The sequence below is a fragment of the Galleria mellonella genome, unplaced genomic scaffold (assembly GCF_026898425.1).
Source record: "Galleria mellonella isolate WM207_F2 unplaced genomic scaffold, CSIRO_AGI_GalMel_v1 utg1432, whole genome shotgun sequence".
Taxonomy (NCBI): Eukaryota; Metazoa; Arthropoda; class Insecta; order Lepidoptera; family Pyralidae; genus Galleria; species Galleria mellonella.
This window is the reverse complement of record NW_026441998.1, coordinates 1,820,674-1,837,482: the sequence shown is the minus strand read 5'-3', so window position 1 is coordinate 1,837,482 and position 16,809 is coordinate 1,820,674. Positions and strand designations below refer to the sequence as shown.

At 29.8% G+C, this 16,809-nt stretch overlaps 1 protein-coding gene across 6 annotated transcripts in view; it reads left to right on the top strand.

Annotated features, from left to right (window-relative positions):
- LOC113523154 (putative polypeptide N-acetylgalactosaminyltransferase 9) overlaps window positions 1-16,809 on the top strand; it is a 183,585-nt gene that overhangs the window by 108,330 nt on the left and 58,446 nt on the right. Inside the window, exon 2 of one of the 6 annotated variants that reach the window (XM_026909053.3) lies at window positions 10,475-10,548. The exons of the other annotated variants lie outside the window; for them this stretch is intronic. The gene's annotated coding sequence lies outside the window, so the exon portion shown is untranslated. The remainder of the gene's footprint in view (window positions 1-10,474; window positions 10,549-16,809) is intronic. 6 annotated transcript variants of the gene reach the window in all.

Genomic DNA, 16,809 nt, shown 5'->3' with positions numbered 1-16,809 from the left:
AGATAAAAATAGATATTAAATAGAAAATATAAAATAATATGAAAGGTCCGGCTGCCCAAGTTGTCAGCACTAAGATGTTTTTTGTTATTTACTTTGTCAACTCAGTCATGTTACGTTATTATAATTTTCTAAATTCTATTTATGTGTTTTAAGGATTTATCCTATAGATTTTGTTTCCCTTACAAATGTTAAAATATACAAAAAATAAATGCCCGTATCTTTCGATTGCTTTGACTTAGAAGTTTAATTTTTTCACAACGTCAAGGGATTGTAGATTTAATACATCCACGTGTTCCTAAGAACAAGGATCTTGATAGATGGACAGATAGACGGACAACAAAGTGATTTTATAAGGGTTCTGTTTTCAACTGACTTCAAAAACAAGAAGTTTCTCAATTTGGTTGTTTTTTTTTATATTTGTTACCTCATAACTCCGTTATATTTAAATCGATTTGGAAAATTTTCTTTTTTGTTTAGTAGGATATATTTGTAGATTAACTTTATAGAAATTGTAACAAAGTCGGTTTAGTAGTTTAGTTTTCAAATCAACTGATTTTGCCACAATTGAGAAAGGATTTTTTTCTGGAACGCTGTTATTCCATTTGAGATACAGAAACCTAAATACTTATAAAATGAAAATAGCAAGATAATAACTCCCTTATTTTTAAAATTTGAAACGTCTTAATTACTTTAAATAAGTATAGTACGTTATTATTGAAATATAACATCATAAGTATGTTATAAAAATAATTGAAAATAAAATACAAATACACACTTTGTCCATAAACATCTGTTCACTATTTTTCGCGTCACCATAAAAAAATATCGATAGTAAAAATCGCATTAGCATTCTCTAGTTTATGTTAAAATATTCCAGAATTTATATATCGATAGAATAACGTCACTAAGATTCGCTTTTATTTTGCCATCTCACGTTATGCTGATCAGGTGTGACCGATTTTTTTACTAACACTCATGGTTAGATACTAGCGATATAGTGTAGGTATACGAAACGATCGTACAAGCGGTTTGCCGTAAAAATTTATATTCAAAGGAAATATTCACTGAATGTGTAAGTAGGAGACGGTAATAGTATTTCTAAGATAGTTACGCAATATGTTACGTTAGTACATACATTGAAGTGTATATTTACCGATAAGTTCCTATTGACACGAGCTATTTAATAAATATTTTTTTATACATGGCATATTTAGAAAGTATCCTAAATTATTATTTTTCCATCATTATTAAAAAAAAAAATATACTGTTACTACCTAACATCTAAGAGTGTTGACCGCTGACGTCAAGAGATTGTAGACCACCTTTATTATAAACGAAGTTATACGCTGACGAATTGAAACTATCTATGTAATATCTACTATATATTAGTTTTATTTCATGAATGTATAGTTGGTGTAGCTTCCCGCATAAACTTATGTAAATTTGGGTCGGATCAGTATTATTAAATACTTCAAATATACTGATCAGTATATTTGGGAATACAACCGTTTTTTGTCGTCGAAAAGTATCCTGAATTTTAAGCATGTAATTCCAAATATACTTAGTAAGCTGTTTATATTACATAATAATAAGGAAGATAAAAGTTACATTATGTGGTATTTTAATATGAATACTCATTACCTTGTATTGTTGACGTGGAAAACTTTCTTGATACAATCTGTACACACACATTTGTACATTTGCATCGTATATCAGACGTTATATGTACACACGGCATGACATGTTTGCACTTTCCTTTAACATTTGGGATGGCCTTGTATTACGTGTTTCGTGGTTTGTCGCAAACAGAAGCTAAATTTATGTTGCTTTGTTTACAGGTACGTACAGGTCTTACAAAATATCATAGAGAGACTCTATGGTAAGTATTTACTACTTTATGACTTGCAAAACTATGCTAACAGCTATGTTGATTTATTTGGTATGCAAATTACATATTATTTACCAGAGGGAGACTGAAGTAATCTGCTTGGGTGCTTCTGTCGCACCAATAATTCTTCCGTGAAGTAGCAGTTTTTGTATGGGTTTGTTTATGTTTGAAGGTTATTTAATGGTTGAAAATGGAATAGTAACTCTGCCTGTGCTATACGAATATACGCTGGCAGAGCACCAGTGATAGATGGTACTTGAGGATGAAAGCGGGTCAGTTGTTCCATCGTGAAAAACTTGACAAGAATACACCACGATGGTTTTTAGGAAAACCGCGTGGACGTCGCCCTGATAGGGTATATTGCCAGCAATAAACTGTAATACCCCAATATTGACAATCACATTCGTTTTAGGCTTAAAGGTGGGATATGACAGTGAAATTATCAAGTTTACCAAAATTGCTGTAGTCCTCAGGAACAGCAACGTTTGAAGGGTACCGAGGGTATTCTATGACGTCCATAGTTCCTGCGCGCGTGCGTTTGCGTATGTCTGTATGTGTCCATGCAGGCATGCGTGCTTGCGTACGTCTGGCCATATGTGTGTGTTGACAAATGAAATAATGTTTTTTAAAGGAGTACATTTATGTACTTATTGTTTAACGTTTCTCATGTTTAGTCTTTAGGTAAAATTTTAAACACATAATTGATCTATAGGTTTTCGTTGCAAAGTAGAAGTTAAAATTACTTCTAAAACCACTCGTGCCCCAATCTAACCGGGAAGGGATTTCAAATTTAAATGTTATACGAGGAGTTGAGAAGGAATTTATGAAGTTTTTAACCCCTCACATCCCCGTATGATTCAGTCGCACGGATTAGATACATATTAAATCGGCGAAGTTAATATTGTTGTTGGCAATAACAAGACAAATATATTTAGACAGTTATAAGTCAAACCAGTGACTGTTATTATTAGACATGTATGCTTCTACATTGTTGTACAAAAGTCGATTGCTTGGGTATCTCTGTCCCATTCGTGTTTCTACCGTGAAGCAGTTGTGTTTGCATGGCTGTGTTTCGGTTTGAAGGGTGGGATATGGCGTGAATTTACAGGGTACAGAGGAATAACACCTGAGTCCTCAGGAATGGCAACGCATGTGGGGTATCATGGGCGAAACAGTATACTCTGTTATGTCCATGGTACTGCTCATGTCTATAGGCGACGGTTACTACTTTCCATCAGGTGGGCCGTCAGCTTGTTTGCCATTCTAAGTTGTATAAAAAAAAAGTTATGAGAGAACAAATACATACACACCAGTCAAAGTCAGTTTTTGCTTTGTCGTAATCGGTCAAAAATTTTTATTAGGCTAACATGGTATTAAATTCTAACAATTGGAAAATAAAGAAACAAAGTTGGTTAATAATATTATTACTCAATGTAGTAATAAATAATTTTTGTTCCACAAAATAAAGTTAAAAACACCGACCTTATAGTATTAAGATCAGTTATTTTGTTTAAAAATCAAATTGTTGAACCGATTTTGACAGAATTATTATGAAACCAATCTAAAAGTATGAAAAGTTTGAAATGATATTTCAATTAAAAGAATAATGTTCCAAATTGGTTTATAAAAACGAAGTTCAGAAATAACAAACAAAAAATATACAACTGAATTGAGAACTACCTCCTTTTTTGGAGTTGGTTAAAAACATAGATGAATTGAAAACTCTATTTTTGGAAGTTATTTAAAAATAATTGTACTTACATGGAAATCAATAACATTCATAATATAGCTTCCATAGATACTAACATGGTCGATACGATTTGAATCTCTAATTTAATTAATGTTATCAGCTACACGTCTCGCATAAAATAGCATATTTTAGTACTTACGTTATTAACAAAACTAACACGAAACGCACGTTCACTGATTAAAATAATTTATGCATGTACCTTAGAACATTTTGAGCAATATGATAGACTTCGTGTCAATAAATTCGGTTTTACATGAGTTATAATTGATTTTTAATAATGCTTCATAATTAGGTACGTCAACGTATAATTTTTTTTTTATATTACATTCTTTATATCTATTTTCTTTTTATATAAAATTCCATCAAAATATATAATCTAATTACTTTTTTAATATGTATAGATATAACTATAAGAACAACTATTCTATACGTTACTTTCTCACTGTTAGCTACTCTTAATTGCCAATATCAATTTCAGATATTAACTGGTATTAATTTAATCTCTACATAATTAAACTGAGACTAGCTCGACAAGATTTCAAGTCACCAATTTCGGGAGAGCAAATATGTTTAAGTTAGAACAAGTTTTAGCCGCAACATAAAATATCTGCGACATTTAAGCTTCACGAATTAGATGTGGATACCATTGAACTTTTACTATATATTTTGAAATTGGTAAAGAAAATAGTTCATGTCTATAGGCGACGGTTACCACTTTCCATCAGGTGGACCGTCACATTGTTCGCTATTCTTGGTTACATAAGGTAATGTATATGTGTGTAAAATTAGGTTGTCACACAAAGAGACAGCCAAATGAGTCGCATGCATAATCTTAGTTATGGGCTAATGAAGAGGTTAATTACACCATCTGGAAGAACACACGAGGGCTATTACTCAATAGAGAGACGTTATAATATTGTACAAAAAATCCATTTATGCGGTCAACATTATTATTTCATTTCTGTTATTATGTTATATTTACGGTTTTTGTTTCCTTTTTTCATCATGGGATTCTACAAAAAGAGTGTAACAAAGTTACTTAACAATTGAAAACGAGTCTAAAATATAATTTTGTATTTTGCTTTGCATACTACTTAAATTAGAACTAAATTGATATTGGGCTAACACGTCAATAACAGAGTCGAGAAACTCCCAAAAAGTAGAAAGGAAGAATAAATTAGCTTAATATAATGACAGATAGATAAAAGTTCAATGAACTTTCTTGTTGTTCGAGTCATTATCGAGTTATAGTAGTAGCTACTATTAATATATATAAAAAAAAACTGTAATTACTATTAAATTTACGTGTATTTGTATATTTATTGCAGACATATTTAAGTATATTGAGTGAACATGGCAATTTTATATGGTGAGTTTATATTCAATATCGTTTGTGTTAAAATGTTTTCGGATACGTTCGAGATAAAATAAATCAACCATTTTATTTCATTAGCATATCAGTTAGATTCACTAATAAAAACAAGCATCTAATGGATATGCTAACAGACTCATTGTAAGTACATTTAATCTTTTACTATAATAAAATCAGTTATATATAGTTGTTTGTTACTTTATAAAAAAAAAAAAAACTGCAAAACGAATTTCAAAGAAATTTTAAAAGTCGAGTGATTTTTAAGGAGCAGTTTGCTTTCTCGATTATAATAAGTCACATAAAATATAGTGATCTCTGTATTTAATTATAGTTATGTTTATTAATAAATTCATTAGATGGCGTTATTACAATTCAATTATAAACGACGGTTACCACTTTCCATCAGGTAGGCCGTCCGCTTGTTTGCCATTCTAAGTTGTATAAAAAAAAATTAATTTCAAACTAAGTAGATACTATGCGCATGTAGTCAAGTGTACAGTTAGTTATGTCATAAATCTATTTACTTCTTTAGGCCAACCATAACCCGAAACTCGCCTATTTTTAGTCGAACCCCTTTTATGGGAAATAGTTTGGATTGTTACCACTGCTTGTCTGGGGATCAAAGGATATCCTCTAAACACGATTGATTACCGGCACAAAGAAAACTCCCTTGTATCTCCCGTTTCCTTGTGAAGTTGTTCCTTAAGAAATTGTTTAGCAGTGTGTTATAACAACTATTTTTATTAGAAGTAAGTTTCGTCTTCACATTTTTTTTATTTAAATATTATGAAAATATAATATATACTAATTGTACAGCATATTTGAGACAATAATGATGATTACGAAAGGACATTAATTTAATATTACATTACCCCAAGAAATATTGGTCAAAAACGACATTCTTCATACTATATGGCAAATCCGACAATCAGGACAATATAAGCAGCATAAGTTTATATGAAAACAGTTGACATTCTTTTCAATTAAAATTCAATTAAAATTAATTGAAATTATATATGATATAATAAAGAATATATACATATATTCAAGAACAAAAATAAAAATATAAGTACCTACATTATTATTTTATTGTTTCCACAAAACTAAACCGATGGCTTTTGACTCCCTTTTCCAATGATTAACTTCACGAATAGAACCGTGCCCCTTTCTGCATTCAGTAAACAGTAGGTAACTTTGGGGGATTTTATTCATACTCTCTTTATCAACATTTCAGTTTACGGTTTTCCATAACCTGTTTATATTTCAGTTCATGCTTCTTTGAGTGTGTGAATTTTACTGCTACTACATACTACCTTAAATTTTCTTGCGGTATTCAATCTGCCATTGTAATATGAAGCTTATGTCAACGTTATAAGGTGTAAGAATTTATTTTGAAAATGTTCAGTATTTACTGGGTTTCGCCAAATTCCTAATCGTAAAAGTGGCCAACGTTATATTTGTAACAAAGTAAGTACACACAAAACGCTTGGTAATTTTGCTTCGCGGTTAAGCAATATTATTTGAACAATTTGTAGGGATACCTTAAACGATATATTCTTTAATATGTTAATATTCATATTGATTGCTGGATTTTAATAATATATGATAGAATATTTTACCTATAGGTTTGCGGTATTAAAAGCATAAAATTAATAAATATGCCAGTCAAATTACACGGTTTTAATAAAATTATTATCTTCGTCTTGAATAATGGTAACGCATGACTATGGGTATCAGCAAGTAATTCTTTGATGTTTCTGATGATAATACAAAAGAATTATAAGAAAAACTATCTACACTAACGTCATATTTCTATATGTTATATAGTTTAGGTACAGGTTGAGGAGTCGGTACACATTAATAAAAACGATTGTATCAAACAACCCTGTATACGACAACGGGTAAGGCTCGTAAAATCTTATTAATATTGTCACATTTAAATATGAAAATATTTAAATGTAATGGTAACAAAGTCACAGGGGAGACCATGATATTGCTGAGACCCTGTAGTAACATAAAAAAAAACCATACGTACTCCAACTTCTGTGTAACAAAGTGTAAATAAAAACATCATTACAAATAACGACGCCTGAGCCTTCTCGGCAACTGACGCTAGCAATGGAGGTACTTTCCCCAAATAAATTTAAATGATATCTTGTCTCATATAATTTAACACATAATTTTACATCGTACCAACGTAACAAGAATTTCCGTAAATTTTCTTTAGTCACCAAACCGAGCTAGCGAAGTTATCTTTTAAGTACTTTCGAGTTTTATGTTTGAAGAACAATAACTTAATTGCCTCGATCAAACTTAAGAGAAAACGTGTCCGCTTTTGTTTTATATTTTATATAACGCAATATGTTTTTAAACTTAGTTCCTTTGGAAATGTTTTCGTGTTTATCTCACGACTAGGTATCTAAGGAAACTGTTTATTTTTTTAAATAACAGAAGTGTTCACAACATTCAATGTTCAATTTAGTTATTCAGTTTTGTTATTAAGAGTATCTGAGATATATTTAAAATTGCAATTAATTTACTTCTTGTACTCTTAATTTAAAAATTTAAAATATTTTATTTTATTACTCCCATTTTACTTTTTTATTCATTCATATTTATAGCTACTATTTCTATTCTAAATAAATCATTTACTTGTTTTTTATATTATTTGTTTATAAAATTATATTTATTTGTTTACTCTTAATTGGCTCAGTTAAATAATAATACAAAAAATATAATACACTAACAGCGATCAATTATCCTCCCTTTATTTATGACATTGGTTTTTTAAATATGATTAAATATTAATTTGAACTTTTTACAAAAATAATACAAGATCACTAGAAATGTAATGCCTTTTTTAAAAAATTAGAACCATTAAACTTTGTTTGAAATTAGAGATAATCTATACCAAATAAAAATAAAGTCGAATTAAGAACCTCTTTGATTGTAGTCGTTTAAACCTATCTAATATATATGTAGATAAAAATTTTGATACAAAATAGGGGAGATTATATAAAAAGATTTGATCCCACCTTTTAAAAGCTTTTGACTTCAAATACCTCAATTCAGATATAAAGACGCTCCATAATGAGAAACCGCAAAGCATACACAAACTAATTTTAAACAAAGTTTTCGAATTTTCGCTGTAAACCCGGGCTTTTGTGCGAGGTTCCGACTCCTGCAGATATTCTGAACATATCCGCGGAACTTTGATACATGGCACGGCTATAAAACGCAGCGTTCGCTACCCTTATGTTCTACACATGAAGCCGTATGGAGGTGTGAACCTGTAAATAAAAAAAAAATAGAAAACAGTCCGTGTGCAGACGAGAATAAAATTTTGTACCGAATTTGTTTTAGAAACAAGTATGAAAATAAATACTTTTTGTTACGAATTAATGGATGAAACAATAAACTGTGTTGGCAACAGATTTATATGAAAACAGTCCCAGGAATAGGTCGTTGTCCTTGGATGGACATAATGTTAGTGTTTAACGTACCTACTCGTGCATGAGTAATACTTGTGGTTTGGTATTTACTTATTTATTAAACGTGTATATTCGTAAATGTTATTCAGTTTCGTTTAATCGCAATTTAGGTACATTAATAATTCATAATTCTTGTATAACGGGAGGTATAGGTCTTATGGGAGCTATTCTAACAATTTATTTATATTTAGTAAAATCAATTCCGGAATTAGTTCTCACAATTTTCCATAGCTGGCGTCAATTAATGGCGAACTTTTATTATATAATTGATATCACTAAAAACGCTTTGGACAAAATGTTTTATAAATGTAAATTGTAATTTATGACATTTATTTCTATGTACATAAATTTTTCTTTTCTCTTCTGTGTAATAATTTTTTATTACTAAATATTTTAATTAAATACTTTTAAAAACTTCTCCTTGTTAATATAAAATATTAGTATAATATTTTGTATTTTTCTATCAGTTTGATTCCATTACAAATACAACTGTCAAATTGCTACAACTTTGCATAAAACGTTGTAAGCAATGTTTATTTGTATACATCTTTATTGTAATGTAATTTCCTTGTATACCGCTAGAGCCCTTTACGATTACTGATGGATACACACGAGTGATATAAAATATTCACCTACAAATAGTCCTTGTGCTATATATCTTCTACAGGAAAAACCGCACTTTCCATGTGAAACTCGATTTATGTTTCCATGGGAATTCTTGAAACAATTTGAATACAGTATTACATTCATAGTCTATGTCATGTGCAAAATTTGAAGTAAATACTTATGTGATTAATGATATTCAGTTTTACAAACTCGTAGATATACAATAATAAATATATAAAGATTAATTTGACATAATTATATTATGATTTGAATGTAAAGCTATTTTTATTTCAGAGCCTTACTTGTTATAAGAGCTAGTTAGTTTGGCCGCAAATGTACTTCGCCGTCCAATATAGCGCATCGATGTCAAACCAGGCCAGCTAGATTTTATTTTACTCGAATACGGAAGTACCACCACGTTTTCCGTACGTGCGTTGTCGGCCACCCTATGCTTTTATTTTTTTTTTTCTGTTCGAATGTCAGTAACGCTGCAACTACATGGCTCAATTGTTTGACAATATAGTTCAGTGAGCGGTTAGTGAATAATATTCCTTTTTCTATTCGAACAGATATCAATTGCCTGCTCGAATTCATTTACTCGACTTTACTAATTTAACGTAATATGTATTATCCCACAGATCATCTCTGTACTGATTCTATTATTTTTATTAAGAGAAAAAATATTGTTAACAATAAATACACTGCACATTCCTATATTTTTCTTTATATATTCCTCTTCATTGTACACATGAATAGTCCTAGTGAACTCTTCAATAATAATACGTACATTTAAATGTGCCGGTAATACATCAATCATGTAACCTTTGTTAAACCCCATCCATAAATGTCTACCTTTATCAAAAGTGAAGATTTGAGCCCTTAAGACATATTATACTAACTAATATTAAATGCGTTGCTATTAATATAAACTTACTGTGATTTCTCTCATTGTTTGTTATGGCCATAAATTTTCCATGTAGTATACGAGTATGGTGAATATCCATATCGTCGATATGGATCATGTTGACGTTATAAGAATACAAAGTTCCACTAATTTTCATCATCGTCATAAACAAAAACCAGGAAGAATATATCAGTACAATAGAAGGATAACATGAAAGGACAAGAAAATATTTTGATCAGTAACAAGTATTTAAATACTCATATTATAATCGTGAATTCACAAGGAGAATAAATTCATTCCATTCTTCATATTCACAAAGAAATGTAATGGGACAATAGATTGTGGAAATATTATCCGTAAAATTCGCCAAATCCTAAACGGCATGACCCAATGTAAATTCTACGCTTAATCATTTCCTTTCAATCAGACCATTCATAGTTAATCGGCTTGATGCTCTTTTCAGGTCCCTTTGATTAGAGGTCGCCCGTAAAGACGAAGGATATTATATCAGTCAATTGACTTATCTCCAAATTCGAGGTAAGTTTTGCCTTTGAAATTCTGGGACGCCAAGCCAATTTAAGTCATGGGCAATTTAGTTAATGACTAAGTCTGTCGACATCAGTTTTTAATGAGAAGTCACATTTTTTTTTCTCAATGTTGGGAGGAAATAAATTATAGTGAATATAATTTGCACAATTTTTTTTTTATGATATTATTTCTAGAAATTGGGCCTTCAGATTGTTTCTTCTTCTAAGATAAAAGTAACAATAATAATATATTATTCCTCGTCGTATCTATCTTCAGGCATAGGTCTCGTATCAATTTCTCCATGTTTGTCTTTTATTTAATAATTGTATTCATTTCGTATCGACTTATTGAAGTAAGTCATTCGACTTACTTCAACAGTAAGTCTTGGTTGGTTAACTGCTACAATTAATATTAGTGCAGGACCATATTTTCTAGCGTCATTTTTTACTCAGCTGTAATAGTTTATCCTTGAACAATAGCTAACGTGGCATTTATAATGAAGTAGATAGTTTCATTATCATCGTATCAGCCATCAACTGTCCACTGCTGAACAAAGACCTAATTAGGGGGGTTTTGTTAGTAGCTGCTACGTTTGGTAGGCGTCTTGGAGATATCAGTTAGTATTTTACTGAGCTACGATTTATTTTGCGCTATTTCATAACAAAATAATTCTAAACAAATAACACTTGTAGTTAGGCTTTTGGCGATATTTTAAATGAAGCAAGTGAAGTGGATAAATTAAACTATGATAATTATGATAAAATGGATTAAAATTTTAAAGTCTTTGATGTTCTCTCAATTAGTAAATATTTCTGTCGTGAATTTTGCAATATTTTGTTAAATATAACTTTAGCTTTATTGTGGGTTTGTAACCCATATTTAATTTGTCACTTACCACAGTTTGCGGTCAATGCGGTTTGCTCCTTGCTCAAGCAATGTCCTTCGATCTTCAAACCTTACTTTATTATTACATTAATTATAAACAAAAAAATTAAAAAAAATACGTACATTTTTATTTAAATTTATAAATTTAAATTTAAAATATATAGTAATTTCGTAAATGATAAATTATGATGTTATTAATTATAAATTTCTCGAACTTTTTGAATATTTACTTCAAAGGCACTTGTTTGATTATTGCAATTCTCAATATAGGATTCTTGAAATATGAAACTGAACAATGAATCACTTAAATGTAATAAAACTAAATAAAACTAGAAATATTATATTTTTTATCGAACAGAATTTTCGGAAAGATGTTATGAAATTCTTCGTGAAACACCCGATCATAAATAAATTGGAGAGAAGAAAAGGACAAAAACGAAAGTAAAATAAGCTCGAACCAATCAAGGGAAAGTCCAAAGGTAAAGACGTAAACTTCCACGGGACAGTAGCGAAACGTGAGTAGCGTTGTAATCGCAATTCTCACAGAATAGGTACTCTCACACCATTAAGCATGAAAGGAGCTATCGGATGGAAGAGATTAACCTATACCGCAGCATTAAAACGATAGTCCTACGACACGTTGCAATATTTAGCTGACGATGGTACTAGTATTTTTTAAAAAAATATATATATATATTTATGTCATCAGTCAAAAGAAACCGAGACTGTTTTGAAACAAGATCTTAATCTATCAAAAAATATTTTTGATAGATTATCGGATTTGTAATACATTACACTACACTGTATAAATTTTTATTTTTTAAAGTTTTATTACTATATTATTACAACAAATTGCATTCGTCATCATCATCATATCAGCCGTTATGCGTGCGCTACTGAACATAGGCCCAATACAATAAAAACCGCTATAAGAAACGGTCCCGAGCCACCTGTATCCATTGACTCCCTGCAATGCATTTGCCACTGTGCCTGCCTATACGGGATTACCACTCAAGAACCTTTCTTCCTCATCGTTTGTCGGACCTTAAAGCTATGTGACAAGCCCATTGGTACTTCAACTTGATTTTATTATCCTTACTATCACTCGCTTATTACAATTTGCTTAATATAGATTGAAATAATCCTTGTTGAATATTTATTAAATATTAAAGAGTAAATTTAAATCTAAGTCCTTTAAAAAAAAAGCAAAATTATATACCTAACTGTATAACAAAAATAAAGAGAAAAAGAAGTGACTATAGACGACACGTAAGATTCTAAATAACACGCTAACATTCTAATAACAAAATCTGTAATTTCAGATGAAACAAAATACTTGATTAGATTCTCTACATCTAAGTAAAAGTGAGAAAACAGAACTTCCATATATTCCAGGAAGGTCGCACGCCATTAACTACCTAAAAGGTGACTGTGTGGAAAAGATTAACTCTCACGACCTCCGGCACAGCTGGATTCACTGTAAGAGATTTGGTTGAGTAAACAGCTATTGAATTCAGCATTGCCAGAATGCGAATTTTTTTCGCAATTTAGAACAAAAATATTCTGTTCTCAAAAAAATTTTGAAGAAATTTTTGGAGAATAATGAAATTGGTTTGGAGAAATTTGTGCATTTTTTTATAGTTTTATTTTTATTCTAACCCATAGAGCGGTATATATATACAATAAAACATATCAATAAAACTAGGTACGAATTTTTTTCATCGTAAGAAAATCATATTGATTTGAAGAAAAAGTTTGGAAAATAGATATTTTACTTTTATTAATTAAAAATAGCATCTGGTAACCCTGATTGAATTTATCTCGAAAAATAATTCTTATAAACTAAGGGAAGAGTCATTTATACTATTGTATTTTTTAATTTTTTAAATACAAGTATCATAACACTATTTAATAAAATTAATTGTTGTAAGTTCACGTTCGAGAGAAAATGAAAATTTTATATCGTAGCTGTTTTACAGAATGATTTTATTTTGTAATGAGATTGCCATGCTTGCTTAGTGGTTTAATATACTCCTTGGGATAATAAAAAGAGTCATATTTAACAATTTACCATATTATAATAAAGTATACCTATAACTATGTTCTTTAAATATATTTTCAATAGTATATTTTATGAATGTAATATAAGTATGTCTATTTAAACGTAGTCATTAATCAAAAGCACGTCTTTTGCTAAGGTCATCGGTTCATCAGCGTATGACAAGTGGCTTATAACATAAATAATACAATATTAGTAACTTTCGAGGCAAATAATCAAATGTGGTCAGGTCAAGTTAATGATACCGAAAACTAGACGTTATAAAAAATCTAAATCATTGATTTTTCTAAATTTTATTGATGTAGATTCATGTACAAACTGAATATATAGAGTATATAAACAGGATTTGTTTTCACTATAGACAGAATTTAGATATTTTCTATAGATTCCAATCACAGTTTGATATTGACTTTAACGGGACGAACTCAGGAATACCCTTGGGCGTATTGTTTTCGGATAAAATGAATCTGATTGCTAATGCGGGACGTAAAGTAACAATGTAATAAAAACAGTGTAGATATGAATTGAATACTTCCTCTTTTTTTATATACATACATATCAAAATTATTGATTTTTTTTCATTCTGCCACGCTCGCCTCTTTTTATAATGTAGAGAATTAAAAAATAAGTTTATAAATTTAAAATTCAAGATATAGTGGGTGTTATAGTAGTATAAACGCTTATATCAGCTTTAATATTTTAAACTTTACATTACATATACATACATTTAATCAAAATTGCTTCAGATTTCAAGGCAATGTTATATCATGCTGAAGTATATAAAATAATCTGACAAATATTAATAATATATATATATATATATATATATATATATATATATTTTATTAATTTTTGTCAGTGTAAAAATGCTTGGTTGTCAAATAATAATAATATACACGTGCCTTGAGAGCACGTAGGCATTCTTGATTAAAAGCTCTTCAAATATGGATAGCTCCTAGATTAGAGATGTCAAGCCGTCAAGTTTCGTGTATTTGATATATTTCGTTGCTTTCAACACAGAATTAAATCGACTGGCTCGTTGCTATACGAATATATTCTAAGTACAATTATTGATTTGTATTATTGTCTGGTTATGTGAAATATAAAGAGTTCTATTATTTTGATATCACTCATATGATATAAATTGAGATTGACTGAAGATAGGCTTTTGTGATGTTTTATAAGGAACGCTACCCATCCCTCGACGATTAAGTTCCCTTAGTTGCCTCTTATGATAACTACGGGAAAGGAAGGGGTGGCTCATTTTACGCCAGAATCATGGCAGTATATATATACGACAATATATATATATATATATATATATATATATATATATATATATATATATATATATATATATATATATATATATATATATATATTCTAAGTAATCTACGAATGCAAATTTCGCTGTAAGTATATATTCATGCAACTTAAAATGGCTAACAAGCTAGAGTGTGAGTGATGTATTAATATTTATTTATTACTACAAAAGTATTTAAATTTAACATACATATAATTTAATGTACTAGTACAACGTAAAGTTAAAAGAACAATCGGCTTCTGCGACTGAACCACCTCGGATGTTACGGCAACTAAAAGTGTTCTCTTTTATTTATGTGCAGTTCATGCGCCAGGTGTCTCTGACTTGAAACCTTTCTACTGTTGAAATAGACAATACAGAGCTTTTTCATTTAGTTTGTACTTCAGAATTTTGTAGCCAAACGGCAAAAATGTTACCTTTTTAATTAAATATTCTTGCCCGTCTAGATATCTATCCTTATATTACAACAATATTATTTTTCAAACTTAAATTAGATTTTCATCAATTTTTACATCATCGTCATTTTAGCTATTAGCTGGTACCAGCTGTCCTCTGCTGTACAAAAGTGTTCCCCATATGGTATGTTCTGCCAGCACTTGCCACGCTTAGCAGGCGGTTGGTAACCGTAGTTAGGCGTAGAGATGTTTTGATTCTGCTGTCCATTCCTTTACTGTTACGTTCCTTTAATCGCCTCTTACGACATCCACAGGAATGGAAGGAATAACCTATTTTACACAGTAACCGGGGACACACGGCTATTTTTATATAAAGATGTACAAAAGTGTTTGTGTGTGTGTGTGTGTGTACAAAGTTTTAAACCATTTTATGGTTTAAAATCTGTCTATAAAATTAATTATTTATAGACAGATACTCTTTATTGTTTTTTCCAAAAGATTACAATAGTAAACTTGTTATTACAATATTAAACAATTACAAGAAATAATCAATCATTTATTAGCAGTATTTTGTAATAAATCAAACTCTATACCACCTTTATTCTACACATGCAAAAATCTGAATTAATTAAACAAAGAATAAGGGTTTTTAGTAACTAATGCAAATTTATTTTAGACACTTTAAATTTTAATGAGTTACAGAGATAACGAGAAAACAAAATGACACCTTAAAAAACTGTGAAACTCTTTTAAAGTGAGTTTGATACTCTCACAATCAGTAGATTATATTTATGCCCATATTTTTATTTTCTTTACGAAATTAATATTCACAATTTTATAGAATATGATATTATAATTAAATGTGTTATATGGCTTCTAAAAGAAAGAATATTATATTCTTAATACGAAATTCATATTTTTTTTTAATTCACCTATTTTATTTCCTTTACGAATCGTAGACTTAGGCTATTTTGTTGCAAAAATATAAAAGGAATCCGTATCAAAGAATTTTAAAGACATGCTCTTCAAATGACTTGCTGCCTTTTGAGTATGAATATGGAAAAAATCTTATCAAAAGTTTTGCCGTTTTCTATATGGAGCCGAGATGTTTACCTAATTATAACTTTTGATACTTATTCTCATAATAGCGTGTAATTTTAAACTTAAAAAGATTTTTTCGGCTTTCAGGGGAAATAGTCTACCTGAATGATTAGGGTCCAATTGAGTACTTCTTCGTTTTCAAAGTCGCTCATTTTCTTTTTATTAATAGAAATATACACTATATAAAAGACACAGTAATAAATCCTTATTAATATTATACATTCTTTTTTCTTTTAAATTACCTGTTTTTTTGTTATCTCTTGGCACTTCGTCACCTCAACTTATTGTCACGGAATTTCAGATGGAGAATACTTTTCAAGAAAGAACTTTTTATTTCGATCAAATAATACGACTCGTTTGCGTGAATGAAGTCGCGAGAAACAACTAGTATGTTATATTTCTCACACAAACGACCGATAGTGGAACAGCTCCAACAAAGCCACAAAAAGCGGCAACTTATTAATAAAATGAATGGCATATACTACGACATATTGAATTACAAGTAA